Consider the following 13,605-nt stretch of genomic DNA (forward strand, 5'->3'; position numbering starts at 1 on the left):
TCATGGGTATTTTTTTATTAAAAGTCACAGACAGGACATGGGCAATAAACAATAAAATCATGGAAATGTGACACAGTAATGCAGTTTTCACTACATCAGTACAGAAGCTTTTAAATTGCCTATTAAACCTTATATAATTTTGACTTCTAACAAGATTAATTGTTAGAGCGTAAAATAGTCATTTACTAACAGAGCTTTCCATGATTCTGAAGCAGCATGTTGTACATCACCAGACTGTCATCTTTGATAGAGCATCTGTCTTCTTGCAAGATATCTTTGTAAGACAAAAATGATCTCTTACAATCTGCACTGTTAACCGGCACTGATAAAAACCTCAGAGCTATCACACCGGACTTGGAAAGCGATCTTTTAAGTTGCACCAAAATTCCACAATGTCAAGGCACTTCATTTTAGAAACTGCACTGCTGTAGATACAAAACTCGGCTTTTGCCAACTCATTGTCTTCAAACGTGGGAATAGACTCAAATACATTTAATGATGCAAGGTCATGAAGTTTGGCCTGATTGGGATAAAACACTTGGCAAGCTTTAAAAAAAACTGGCAGCGGGTTGACAAAACCATTCAGAACCAGTCATGTAGACTTTGATTTTATCATTTTTGTGAAGGGCTTTCTTAGGTAACAGGTTGTCAGTCATGCCACTGAATGACTTTGCCCAACTGGCAAGATCGACCAAATCATTTGCCACCTTATGCAATCTGATTTCTGGTTTTTTGTAAGCAGTAAAAATTGCCATTATTCTTGGTACAAACGCTTCAATTGCTGCAATATCTGCTTTTATTTCTATTGATTTACTTAACGTTACCACATCTTCAACAGATGAACTACAGCTTCGCTCCCACTGCTCGTCAAATCCACATAATCCAGCAGGTGGCTGGTATGAAAATGTATACCTTCAAACCAGCTGTTCCACCATGTGATTACCGGGAAAGGTGGAATTGCAGGCACTTTCCCATTTTCCTGCAACAATTGACAGAACCGTGCTTTGCGGACAGGGGAGGTAGTGAATGCATGTTTTACGGCAATGACAAGTTCATTTACTTTTCCAAATGTTTTTCTCCAGGTATCGCCCACTAAATTGAGAAGATATGCAGCATGCAACATGCACTGCAGTCAGAAAAAGTGCTTTGAGGCTTCGTTCCCAGGTTTTGTTCATATATGCAGTCAAAAATCAGTGATTTTAACCAGAAGGAATTCTGTATGTCTGAACTGACTGCCCAAGCCCTGCCACCCACAGCTGAAGTCGCAGGGGTTATGAAAAATCACGGAATCCATGACCAACTCTTAGCCTTAATCATAATTTCTGTAAGTCTTGGCAGAAGCATGAAGGATCCTTCTCATAAGAACATAACATAAAAACAGCCATACTGGGTCAGACCAACGGTCCATCTAGCCCAGTATCATGTCTATGACAGTGACCAGAGCCAGATGCTTCAGAGAGAATGAACAGAACAGGGCAATTTATTGAGTGACCTATCCCCTGTCATCTAGTCCCAGCTTCTGACAGTTGGAGACTTAGTGACACCTGGAACATCGGGTTGCATCCCTGACCGTCTTGACTAATAGCCATTGATGGAACTATCCTCCATATATACAGTGTTGTTGTAGCTGTGTCGGTCCCAAGATATTAGACAGACAAGGTGGGTGAGGTAATATTTTGTATTGGTCTGAAATGGAAACTCCACAACATGAAGAAGAAGGAAGCAAAATCAATCCTCCATGGACTTATCTAAATCTTTTTTTAAACTGTGTAGCTTTGGCCTTCAGAGAATCCTATGGCAACAAGTTCTTTTTAATCTCTCCTCATATGGAAGCTGTTCCAGACCCCTAACTATTTTTGTTGCCCTTTTCTTTACTTTTTCCAATTCTAATATATCTTTTTGAAGATGAGGTGACCAGAACTGCATGCAGTATTTAAGGTGTGGGCATACCATGGATTTATATAATGGCATTATGATATTTCCTCTCTTATTATCTGCACCTTTCCTAATGGTTCCTAAGATTCTGTTAGCTTGTTGGACTGCTGCTGCATTTTGAGCAGATGTTTTCAGAGAACTATCCACGATGACTCCAAGATCTCTTCCTTGAGTGATAACAGCTAATTTAGACACCTTAATTTTATATGTATAGTTGAGATTATGTTGTCCAATGTGCATGGCTTCGCATTTACCAACCTTGAATTTCATCTGCCATTTTGCCCAGTCACCTAGTTTAGTGAGGTCCCTTTGTAATTCTTCATAGTTAGCTTTGTACTTAAGCATCTTCAATAATTTTGTATCATCTGCAAATTTTGCCATCACATTGTTTATCCCTTTTTCCAGATCATTTTTGGATATGTTGAACAGCACTGGTCCCAGTAAAGATTCTTGGGGGACCACACTAACCTCTCTCCATTGTGAAAGATGACCATTTATTCCTACCCTTTGTTTAATAGATTTTAAGGCCAGAAGAGACCATTGTGGTCGTCTAGTCTGACCTCCTGCAGAATGCAGATCGCAGAACCTCAACCTCCCACTCCTGCAATAGTGCCATAACCTTTGGCTGAGTTACTGAAGTCCTCAAATCGATTTAAAGACTAAATGGTGGATTCTCAGTAACTTTTACCCTAGTCCAAACCAACAAGTGATCCATGCCCCACACTGCAGAAGAAGGCAAAAAAAACCTAGGATCTCTGCCAATCTGACCTGGGGGAAAATTCCTTTCCAACTCCAAATATGGCAGTCAGTTAGGCTTTTAGCATGTAGCACCAGCCAGACACCTCTCATCTCCAGCCATTGGAGATGTTTGCTAATAGCAAACGGAAAGGGGCATATGCCATTATTGGCAATCTCATCATACCATCTCTGCCATAAATTTATCAGGCTCTGTCCTAAAACAAGTTAGGTGTTTTTGCCCCCACTATTCTCCTAGAAAGGCTGTTCCAGAATTTCATTCGTCTATTGGCTAGGAACTTTCATCTAATTTCAAGCCTAAACTCCTTGATGGCCAATATGTATCCATTTGTTCTTGTGCCATCATTGGCCCTTAACTTAAATCATGTCTCTCTCTTCCTGGTGTTTCTCTCTCTAATGTAATTATAAAGAGCAATCATATCTCCCCATAGCCTTCATTTTGTCAGGCTAAACAAGCCAAGGTCCTTAAGTCTCCTCTTGTAAGGCAGGTTTTTCATTCCTCTGATCATCCTAGTAGCCTTTCTCTGCACCTGCTCCAGTTTCAATTAATCTTTCTTAAACATGGAAGACCAGAATTGCACATAGTATTCCAGATGGTGGGCTTGTCTTCACTACAGGGAGATAGACACTGCTGCAGGGATTGATTTAGCAGGTCTAGCGAAGACCTGCTAAATTGATGGCAGAGAGCTCTCCAGTTGACCCCAGTACTCCAGCTCCCCAAGAAAAGTAAGGGAAGTCGACCAGAAAGCATCTCCCATCGATGCAGCGCAGTGAAGACACCAGGGTAAGTTGACCTCAGCTACATTGACTCCAGCTATGTTATTCACATAGCTGGAGTAGCGTAACTTAAGTCGACTTATCCCAGTAGTGAAGACAAGGCCAGTGTCTCACCAGCGCTTTGTACAATGGTGAATAACACTTCCTTATCTCTACTAGAAATAGCTCGCCTAATGCATCCTAGGACTGCATTAGCCTTTTTCATGGCTCCATTACATTGGTGGCTCATAGTGATCCTGTGATTAATCAGTTCACTTAGATTTTTCTTCTCCTCAGTCGCTTCCAACTGGTAATTCCCCAGTTTGTTTCCTATCTTTTAACTAGTTACTGATTCATGAGAGGACTTGTCCCTCTTATCCCATGACAGCTTACTTTGCTTAAGAGTCCTTTGTTGAGGGACCTTGTCAAAGGTTTTCTGAAAGTGCAAGTACACTATATCGACTGGATCACCCTTGTCTAGAGGCTTGTTGACTGCCCCAAGGAGTTCTAATAGATCAGTGAGGCATGATTTCCCTCTACAAAAGCCATATTGACTCTTCCTCAATATATCATGTTAATTTATGTGTAATAATTTTGTTCTTTACTATAGTTTCAATCAGTTTACCTGGTAATGAAGGTAGGCTTACCAGCCTGTAATTGCCAGGATCACTTCCAGAGCGTTTTTAAAAATTAGATGTTACATTTGCCATCCAGTCACGTGGTACAGAGGCTGATTCAAGCGATAGGTTCCATGACACAGTTAGTAGTTCTGCAATTTCGTGTGTGAGTCCCTTCAGAAGTCTTCGGTGAATGCCATTTAGTGACTTTATTACTGTTTAATTTACCAGTTTGTCCATAAACCTCCCTTATTGACACCTCATTCTGGAACATTTCCTCAGATCTGTCACCAAAAAAACTGGCTCTGATGTGGGAATCTCCCCCATATCCTCTGCAGTGAAGACCGATGCAAAGAATTAATTTAGCGTCTCCACTATGTTCTTGTCTTTTTTTAATGCTCCTTTAGCATGTCGGTCATCCAGTGACCCCACTGACTCTTTGGCAGGCTTCCTGCTTCTGATTTGTTTTTTGGTTTTGTTTGTTTGTTTTTTTGCTGTTAATTTTTGTGTCCTTCGATAGTTGATTTTAAAATTGTTTCTGTATATTAAGTGGTTGCTTATAGAGCTGTAGTTCTTGAAACAGTGACTAATGAAGAGGCAGTAGGCTAAAATAATTTTGTAGCTAAAATTCAGAAAAATCCCAAATAAGTATAGTTGCATAACAGGAACAGAAATGTGGAGAGTAGTGTGTGCTTGCAACACCAAAGCTCTGTGTACCTCTAGATGCATGTCTTTCCAAGGTTATGATGTCAGTTCCAAATGAACAGTATTAGAATGAGAGTATGTATAAGGTACTTACATATGGATGCCCCTTTACAGGGATGTTTTCCATCCTAAAATAGTCAAGTAAAACACAGGGCTTTCCCCCCACCCCCACTCCCCCTATGAAAAATAGTATTGTTTGATATTCATAGCTCTGTTTCCAGCTGACATCAAATCTTTCCCACACTTCCACTGAACTTAGAAGGGATTTCAGATACTTTAACTCTTACAAATTAAAGACCGAATTCTGATTCCTTAGGTACATAAACTTCAATGGAAAATTTGCAAAAATAAGGACTGCAGGATTTGGTTTAAGCAACATGACAGCAGACTTCACTTCTTTAAATGTAGTCTGTAAAGATGATAGTTTGAAAGATAAAACAAACTTACCTATAGTGGATATTTCTCGGGTGGCCATAGTATCAAGGTGCCACATATTTATTAAAGATAGGAGAATAAAATGGAAATCTTCTACATGTGTGACATTGCAGTGGAAAATAAAACTTTCCCCAAATTCTAGTTAGTGAGGCATTGTGAAGGACCCAATCTATATTGTATGCAAAGGAGAGAATTGAAAGTTGCCAAGGTTTTCTGCCCAGTGTTACACATTGCTGCATATTATGAGTCTAGGGCAGGGGTGGGTAAAGTACGGCCTGCGGGCTGGATCCAGCCTGTGGGATTGCCACCTCTATGGCACAGTGGGGCTAAGGCAGCCTCCCTGCCTGCCCTGGCCCCGCACCACTCCCAGAAGTGGCTGGTACCACATCCCTGCAGCCCCTGGCAGATGAGGGCGGGCAGAGGGCTCCCTGTGCTGCCCTTGCCTGCAGGCACCACACCACACGCCCCCCCCCCCCCACAGCTCCCATTGGCTTGGAACAGGGAACCGTGGCCAGTGGGAGCTTCAGGGGAGGTACCCGCAGGTAAGGGCAGAGCACGGAGTCCTCTGTCCCCCATCCCCCAGGGGCTGCAGGGACGTGGTGCCAGCTGCTTCCGGGAGCAGCACGAGGCCAGGGCAGGCAGAGAGCCTGCCTTAGCCCTGCTGCACTCCACTGGCACCCCGGAGCCGCTCAAGGTAAGCAGCGCCGGGCCGGAGCCCGCACCCCTCCTGTGCCCCAACCCTCTGCCCTGAGTCCCCTCGTATGCCCCACATCCCTCTTGTGCCCCAACCCCTTGCCCTGAGCACCTTCTTGCATACTACACCCCCTCCCACACCCCGCACTCCCTCCTGCACCCCAACCTCCTGCCATAGCCCTACATTTATGGCCTTGAATGCAATTTCCCCACCCAGATGTGGCCCTCGGGCCAAAAAGTTTGCCCACCCCTGGTCTAGGGACCCCTGAGCTATGTAGCAGGAGCCCCAGAATTATGAAGCATTAACCTCCCTAGCCCTCCTCCATGTCACTTAATCCCTCAAGTTCAGTCTGACAATCAGCACTTTATCCCTTGTTTATTTTGATATTAAATTCTGTTTATTTGACACTGCCTCCAAATTCTCAGTTTTCAATGTGCTGCAAGATTTTATATTGAAAATACAATACATTGATAATTTTGTCTCTGGGAAAGGAATGCATGTTCCCTTTCCCTTTCTCTTTTTGGCAGGCCTGCAGATGACTTTAAATTTTGGGAGATGGTTGAATTACTTATTTCTCCACTCCAGCATAACCTCAACCTCAGCTAGCCGCCCCACTGCACTGAATTCTAATAAATGCCACTTTGTCCAACAATGATGGATAAGTACATTACATATAAAATTATCAGCAGTGGAATACTTAACATTTAAAGTATTTTTATTATAATTCAATGCTAACATCACATTGAGAACAGGCCAATTCACTCTTCTCTGAGCCTTTAGCATACTCAGATATCATCTCATCATTTATATTTTGAAAGTTATGTTCACAAACAAAAGCCTACAGCTTAATTTTTTTTAAATGAAAGCTTGGATTCTGAAGCACAATTGTGTCAATTTAAGCAGCCACATAAATCATGTGCATATGATACATGAGGCCCTAATAGTAGCAATACCTAACATCATACCATACATTCTATGTATGTTTTTAAAGGGATACTGTCTATCACTATTACTTTTTTTTTTAAATGCATCCATTGTCTCCTCGAGGAAGTTTGAAAATTAAGGTCCTGATTCTGCCCTGTCTTGAACATTGTGTCTTCATTTATAATTGTGCAGAATTAGTGCAAAATGAGTGTTAAACATTACCAAATCATAAACTTCCTTTGTTGCTAGCCGAGTTCTACACCATCTTTGCAAAGGTATAAATGGTGAGAGGGTGCCAGGCAGCAGAAAATCAGGCCTCAACATTTATTTTCTCATTTTACACACTTATCCCCTTTGTTTCTGCTAGAATTTGAAATCAACATGGCATTTCTGTTTACTTTCTTGGGTGGGCCCAGCAGTAAATTTCTGTTAGCATTTGTTAGTTGATTTATGCTCTGTCTGTGTTTTGCAAATGCAAGACACAACATTTCGTAGGTCTTACAAAAGCAGTGGTTATTTTTTACATTTTTGCTGACAGATTAATTTCTTTTAAACAAATATATATATACAGAGCCCAGAGGATGTTTTTCAGCAGATGATGATTTTAATGTAGGTCAAATTTTGGATGTAAACTTAAATTGTCCCTTTAAATATTTCCAGCTAAAATCTTTGTTAGTTTTGGTAAGCAGCTGCAGCACTGAGGGTGTTTTCTCACTACAGCTGGCAGGGGAGAAATGATGTTTAAATGTAGAGGGCTAACTGTTTATCTTAAAACAAGTATGGATGATTCTTGCTAAGCTAAAAAAACCCAAATTGTGTCTAGAAACATTTACAAATGTGTCTAGTGACAACAGATGGTATGCTTGGAAAAGTTAGTTAAACTGTAAGATCTTGTTAATGCTCTGTACAGTTTGATTTAAAAACAAGGAACAGTGAACCATTTTATTAGGAACACAAAGAATTTACTTAAAAGGGGAAACCTTTCTGTGAATTTAATTCACTAATAAGTGTAACTAACATTCAGAATGTTAGAAGCTCATGAAAATATCAGCTGTGTGATGTTTTTGGTGTCCATTCTTGTTTCATAACCCTTCTGATTTATGATAGGGTTTGTTTGTCAGTACATTATGACAAACTTTGGCTTACCTTCTCTTTAGTGAACCACTAATGGTAATGATAAACTAAATTCCAGTTTTTATTTAGTGTCATTTTTAGTAAATATGGGTGTGGGTTTGTGGAAAGAGAAGAGGAGTTGGTATTTTGAAACTTGTGGTCTTTCATATAAATGAACTACAGTCTAAGTCCCTGATAGCTATCTACGTGATGTTTTGTTTCTAGCTGAAAAAATATAAAAATACAAATAACTCCCCAAGAATAATAGTGTTGTTTTATTTAAAACATACACATTTACTGTAATGTGTACTGGCATCATACTGCTGCAATATGTACAAGCATTCTTCTGCCAAAAATGTTAGATCATAAGTACAATATTTTCCTTGAGCTACAACAAACATTTTGCAATCAAAAGAAACAATTAGCTTTCTGAAATTTGGCAAGAAGAGGGGTAGATCTGAATCATATGTCAAGGAACTGGTCTGAAAGACAGTTTTTCTGTTAACTATAAATTATTATTTATTATTTAATTAACTTTGTTTGAATGACAGGTTTAGGCAGGTTTAGTTGCTGCTGTGGAGCAACAACTATAGTAGTTCTAGAGCATATGTATTATGTTATTTGGAACTGTTTGACTGTTATGTAAACAAGTGAATAAAAATATTCAAACAGAATGCAAGCACCAAAACTAGAGCTGTGATGACAGCTCGGCAGTTTGCGAAGTTTCATGTTTTCTCTTTGTATCTGTAAGTTCTTAATTCTTTTCATTTACTTGTTTATTTTGTGTCCCAACAAACAAAGCCGAGAGCCACATTTTTCCTTTTTTTATTCTGAGTTGCCGGCACTGAATCAGTAATCCCGGTGCTGGGTAATTGTAAGAGCAAGTGTGCGTGACTGGACCAGAGGGTACATATTGCTCTGAAGAGAGCCAATGGAAGTATAGGAGCAGGATACTGAGAAAGGTATATGCAGAGAGGTTGTGAGATTCAGCCTTTTTCCTTCATAATTTTCAGTGGTCAGAGGGTCACGTGGGAAAAAGGAACAGGACTGAGTCAGATTAAGTGTTCATGGACCTGGCCATCTTTGCTTTCCACTACAGATGAAGGATATTGTGTGCATTTCTGATGAATATGTGTTTTTAAATTGCTTTACATTAACATTTTAACCAGTTTGGGATACTAACGCAAGTCTTACTGATCTGTAATGTCTAGGATAACTACTAGCACATTTTTAAGAGGGGGGTACAACATTTTCTACTTTTGTATTTTTGTGATTCTAAGTAAACATTTCATCCAGAAGGGTAGGCCTTTCCAACTAAGTAATGACTTCCTGTAGGTGAAAGAAAATGAAAGGCACCCATCACACCATTTCAATATAAAGTTGAAGGTAGTTAGAAGAAAGTCAGATTTTGCTTTCAGCTTAGTCCAGTGTATCTCATCTGATAGAAATGAGAATGCAAATGTATAGTGGTATTGCAGATAGAAAATCATGTAAAAACACATTCCTAAGGAAATCCAGGAAAGCATGGTATCAGTGCAAGTCTGACTATTGTTTTGAAAGGTAAATAGTAATTGTGGCAAAACTGGCAATATTGTGGACAAACCTTATGGAATTGAGATAAAATTTATGGAATTAAATTAAACTTTATTAAATTAAGTTTAACACCTTTGGGGTCCATTGAATTAAATATGCAATTGTGTATGCATGATTGTGGAATTGTATGTGTGAGGAGGGAGATGCTAATGTAATTCCTCTGGTTACCAGCCCGTTGAAGCCACCCCCTGAAAAGGTTGCATATACTAGTTCAAACTGGATTCTCCAGAGACCAACAGAGAAAGAAAGGATTTTTAAATAAATAGCCTGGTTTTAAACAGGCTCAGGGCCTTCTTTCTGATCCAGCAAATGGACAGGATCCCTGGTCCATAGAGGACCCCAATCTTTAGGGAACGTTTGGAAGGACTGGGCCTGAGCCCCATATGACTGCATGCTTGTTCTGAACTGAAGCTGTGATGAACTTTGAAACCACAAGGAAACCCTTTAGGTGGCGTGCTGAAGGACTGCTCCTGCCATACCCCATGTTAGGGTTGGAGTGATCTTGGTAAGCTTATTAGAATGCATGTAGGTTCTTTTAGTGATAAATAAGTTGTTTTCTCTGTAGTGCTTTTACCTTAAGAATAAAATAGGCTTGCATAAAAAGAGCTGTATTGTGTCTATGGCCATGGGCAGTTACGCTATTAACAGTCTGAAGAGAAAGCAAGTAGGTCTGCTTGGGCGGCCTGTCTCTGCTGGGAATAATATAGTGAAGGCAGGGAACTGTTCAGCTTGGAGCTACCCTAGTCAGAAGGGAGTGAGGCGTATGTCTTCACCCAAGAGAGGTGACGGCCAGGGGAGCTGGAAGCCTGAGAGTGGGTGCCCTTGTTGGCCCACTGAGGGTAAATACTTGTACATTGCCCTGGACTGTAACAGTAATTGAGTGGCTTGATGGCTTAATTTTATTATGATTGGGAATTGAGGCCAGACCTTCAGTCTGACATACAAAGATCACAATGATAATTAGGAAGAAAATTACCTACATCGTTTTTTGGTGGTGATTAAATTAACATTGTAAGGCCTAAAATTTATCATCTTTGCCTTATGTGAATGTTGTCTGAGTGTCATGGAAGGCAGAAAGTCTCTTGCCTAATCTTTTGTTGTAGCAGGAAAGCCCTATAATTAACTTTTTATTACTCAAAACACAAAACTGGGCTGCGTTCAGTTTCTTGTCATACTATAACTCATCTGTCTTGGTTTGTTACAGTGAGTGGCATGAAAATTCATGTGCTGTGTGTGTATTTAAATTTCCTGTTGCAACAAAGATTCAAAATAATATAGAAGCTTGAAGTCTTTCATGCAAGACCTTTTTGATGCCAATGTCAGTAGGGTAGGTCATTTTATGAGTCCTTCTACAGTATTTTTTTTTTAACTAAATGCACTATAGATCAGGAAATACAAATACTGGACTGCTCTCACATGCACCAGAATAACTCTACTGAAGTCTATGGAGTTACACATTCCCCTTTTAGCTTTAAAAAGAGTGGAGTACTTGTACAACATCTTGATGAAATTTTTTAACTTTACATTTTGCAGATACTGTACATAAACCTGGCTTATGTCTCTTTTAAGGGGCAGATGGAATAAACATGGAATAATCACATGGAATGAAATATGTGAGAAGTTCTCCTTGGAAATAAAGGGTATTAGAAGCAAAAAAATTTAAATTAAAGTGTCTGAAAGGTCACACTTGCTTCAACATTATAAAGCTGACACACCAGGAGCAGCGAAGCAGCTGGAGCATATATGTGGATTTAAAATAAGTACATTTCACTGAATGAATGCCTCCAATACTTACATTAAATGGAGCTTTTCCTCAGCCATGTGGGTGTTTTCTTACTTTGTCCTAAAAGGCAAAAGTACAGTACAGTACAAATAGCAGCAAGGAGGTACATTACTACATTCTTCACCTCTCACCAAAATTAAAATTTCTGACATAAAGTAGAAAAAGAAGTGGAACCTAATTCAAAAGATTAAATAGGATCATTTCCCTTTTCCAATATGACCTTTAAAGAACAAATTCCTTCCAACCATTGTCATTGGCAGGCTGGAAAGCTTTGCCACCCTGTAATTTTGTATATTTGCAAATAAAAAAGCATTGCTTAGTTTGAAATTTTGAATCCAGAAAATTGCTGCATGACATTCCTTTCTTCCTTGACTGATATTTCAGCAGCAGTATTGAGCTAGAGTACGTTATATTTCACTGGTCCAGCATGTCTGTCATTTTTTCATAGGGTTTTGGGTGAAGTGTGCCAGAATAACAAGTCCATTAGTTTTACAGCCGTTGGGGCAATATTTGAAGTTTTTGAGGGGGAGGAACATGTTTGCTATCATGGAACTCTGTGCATGACTAAAATTTTTCAGCTGCTTTTGAAAGGTTACAAATTGCTGTTCCTCCACATTCAGATTAACAACGGTGACCTGTAACAGAGAAGAACCAAGTAAACAACAGAACACAAATGTAGCTTTTATAATCAGTCATCTTATTTTAAAAAAGCTACTTTTGTAGATCCCACTGCCTTTCTGACCCTGTCCTATACCCTTCCAACCTCTTGATTTTGAAGTCTCAGAAGGATTTTGTTGGTGCAGGACAGGACTTCCTGTGGCAGGTTACAACTGCTCATAGATATCCCAATTCACCTAAAAGCTCAACATGTGCTTAAGTCTATCCCTATTCAAGTGCTTAAGCGCTCTGCTATATAAGGATGGCTTCCTGAATCAGTGCCAAAGAGATTATCCATTGGCCTTCTGTTATATTAATCTGTTGTATCTAATTTATCTACGGTATGGCCGCTGCTACTGTGGTATTGGAGCACTTCACAGTCTTTAGTGTATTTATCTTCAGTATACCCTGTTAAGATAGAGAAGTACTATTATTCCTATTTTACAGATGGAGAAGTAAGGCACAGAGAGACACTAAATTATTTTTCTCAAGGTCCCACATGTAGTCTGTGGCAGAGCAGAAAATTGGACCTGGGTCTGAGTCCCAGGTTAGCACCCCAGCCACAAGACAATCCTTCCTCTTTGTTGACTTTGCTTCAGCATTTATCAAGCAAGAAGAAAGCCATTTTTTATGACAATATTTAATTCTACTGAGATTCTATTTTAAGTATAACAAGATGTAAAAAGTAAATATTGTCTCCCCATTTGAAAATTATCTTCCAATTTTTTATACTAATATAGGAATTTTGGAGGAAATATGTATTAGAATATATAGATGTAGCTAGCAGAAAGAAAACAATGCATTTCATGGATGTTATGCCTCTGTGGGGGATTGTGTGTCTCTATACAGAACATATTGCACAAAGAACAGTACTGTTGGTTTTTTTAACTTCCGGAAACAGGAAGCTTAAAAGTATGTATAGAGAAGGATTTTCTCTTTGTTGTTGCTAGTCTGACCTTCACTAGCACTGAATTTATTATTACAGTTGCCCTGAGTCGCCATGAGTATTACAGTTTCCAGGACTTTGCATTTGAGACTATAGTGACACTACTGATGAGCGATGCAAGGGGAAACACTCATTTGTTTTTTATAATGTCAAACTAGTAGAAAAGTATCAGGTTAGAATTGTGATCCATAAAACAAGCTTTCTATCAGCAATGTATGCCTTCACTCATGCCTAGATGCCCAAAGGCTCTTAAGCAAAATAAGCAGTCGTGGGATAAGAGAGAAGGACTTCTCATGGATCAGTACCTGGTTAGAAGACAGGAAACAAAGGATAGGAATAAATGGTCCTCTTTCATAATGGAGAGAGGTAAATTGCAGGGTCCCCCAAGCATCTGTACTGGGACCAGTGCTGTTCAACATATTCATAAATGATCTGGAAAAAGAGGTAAACAGTGAGGTGGCGAAGTTTACAGACAAGTGGCGGAACAGGTTTGGGAACCACTGGGCTAGATAGACTATTGGTCTGACCCGATATGGCCATTCTTATGTTCTTAAATAAAAATCATGAACTAGCTTGGTATCTCAGTGGAGTCAGCTCAGGGTGGGAGATATGCATTCAATATCATAATAACTATTTAAAGAGATTATAGTTTAAATAGTCATTTACATGCCTTTTTGTATTTGAACAGCCC

General features: G+C 39.6%; 1 protein-coding gene across 4 annotated transcripts in view; it reads left to right on the forward strand.

The window, feature by feature from the left end:
• Positions 1-13,605, forward strand: part of B3GNTL1 (UDP-GlcNAc:betaGal beta-1,3-N-acetylglucosaminyltransferase like 1) — a 329,218-nt gene that overhangs the window by 192,960 nt on the left and 122,653 nt on the right. The window lies entirely within an intron of this gene.

This window comes from Mauremys mutica, chromosome 12 (genome assembly GCF_020497125.1).
Source record: "Mauremys mutica isolate MM-2020 ecotype Southern chromosome 12, ASM2049712v1, whole genome shotgun sequence".
Classification (NCBI taxonomy): Eukaryota; Metazoa; Chordata; order Testudines; family Geoemydidae; genus Mauremys; species Mauremys mutica.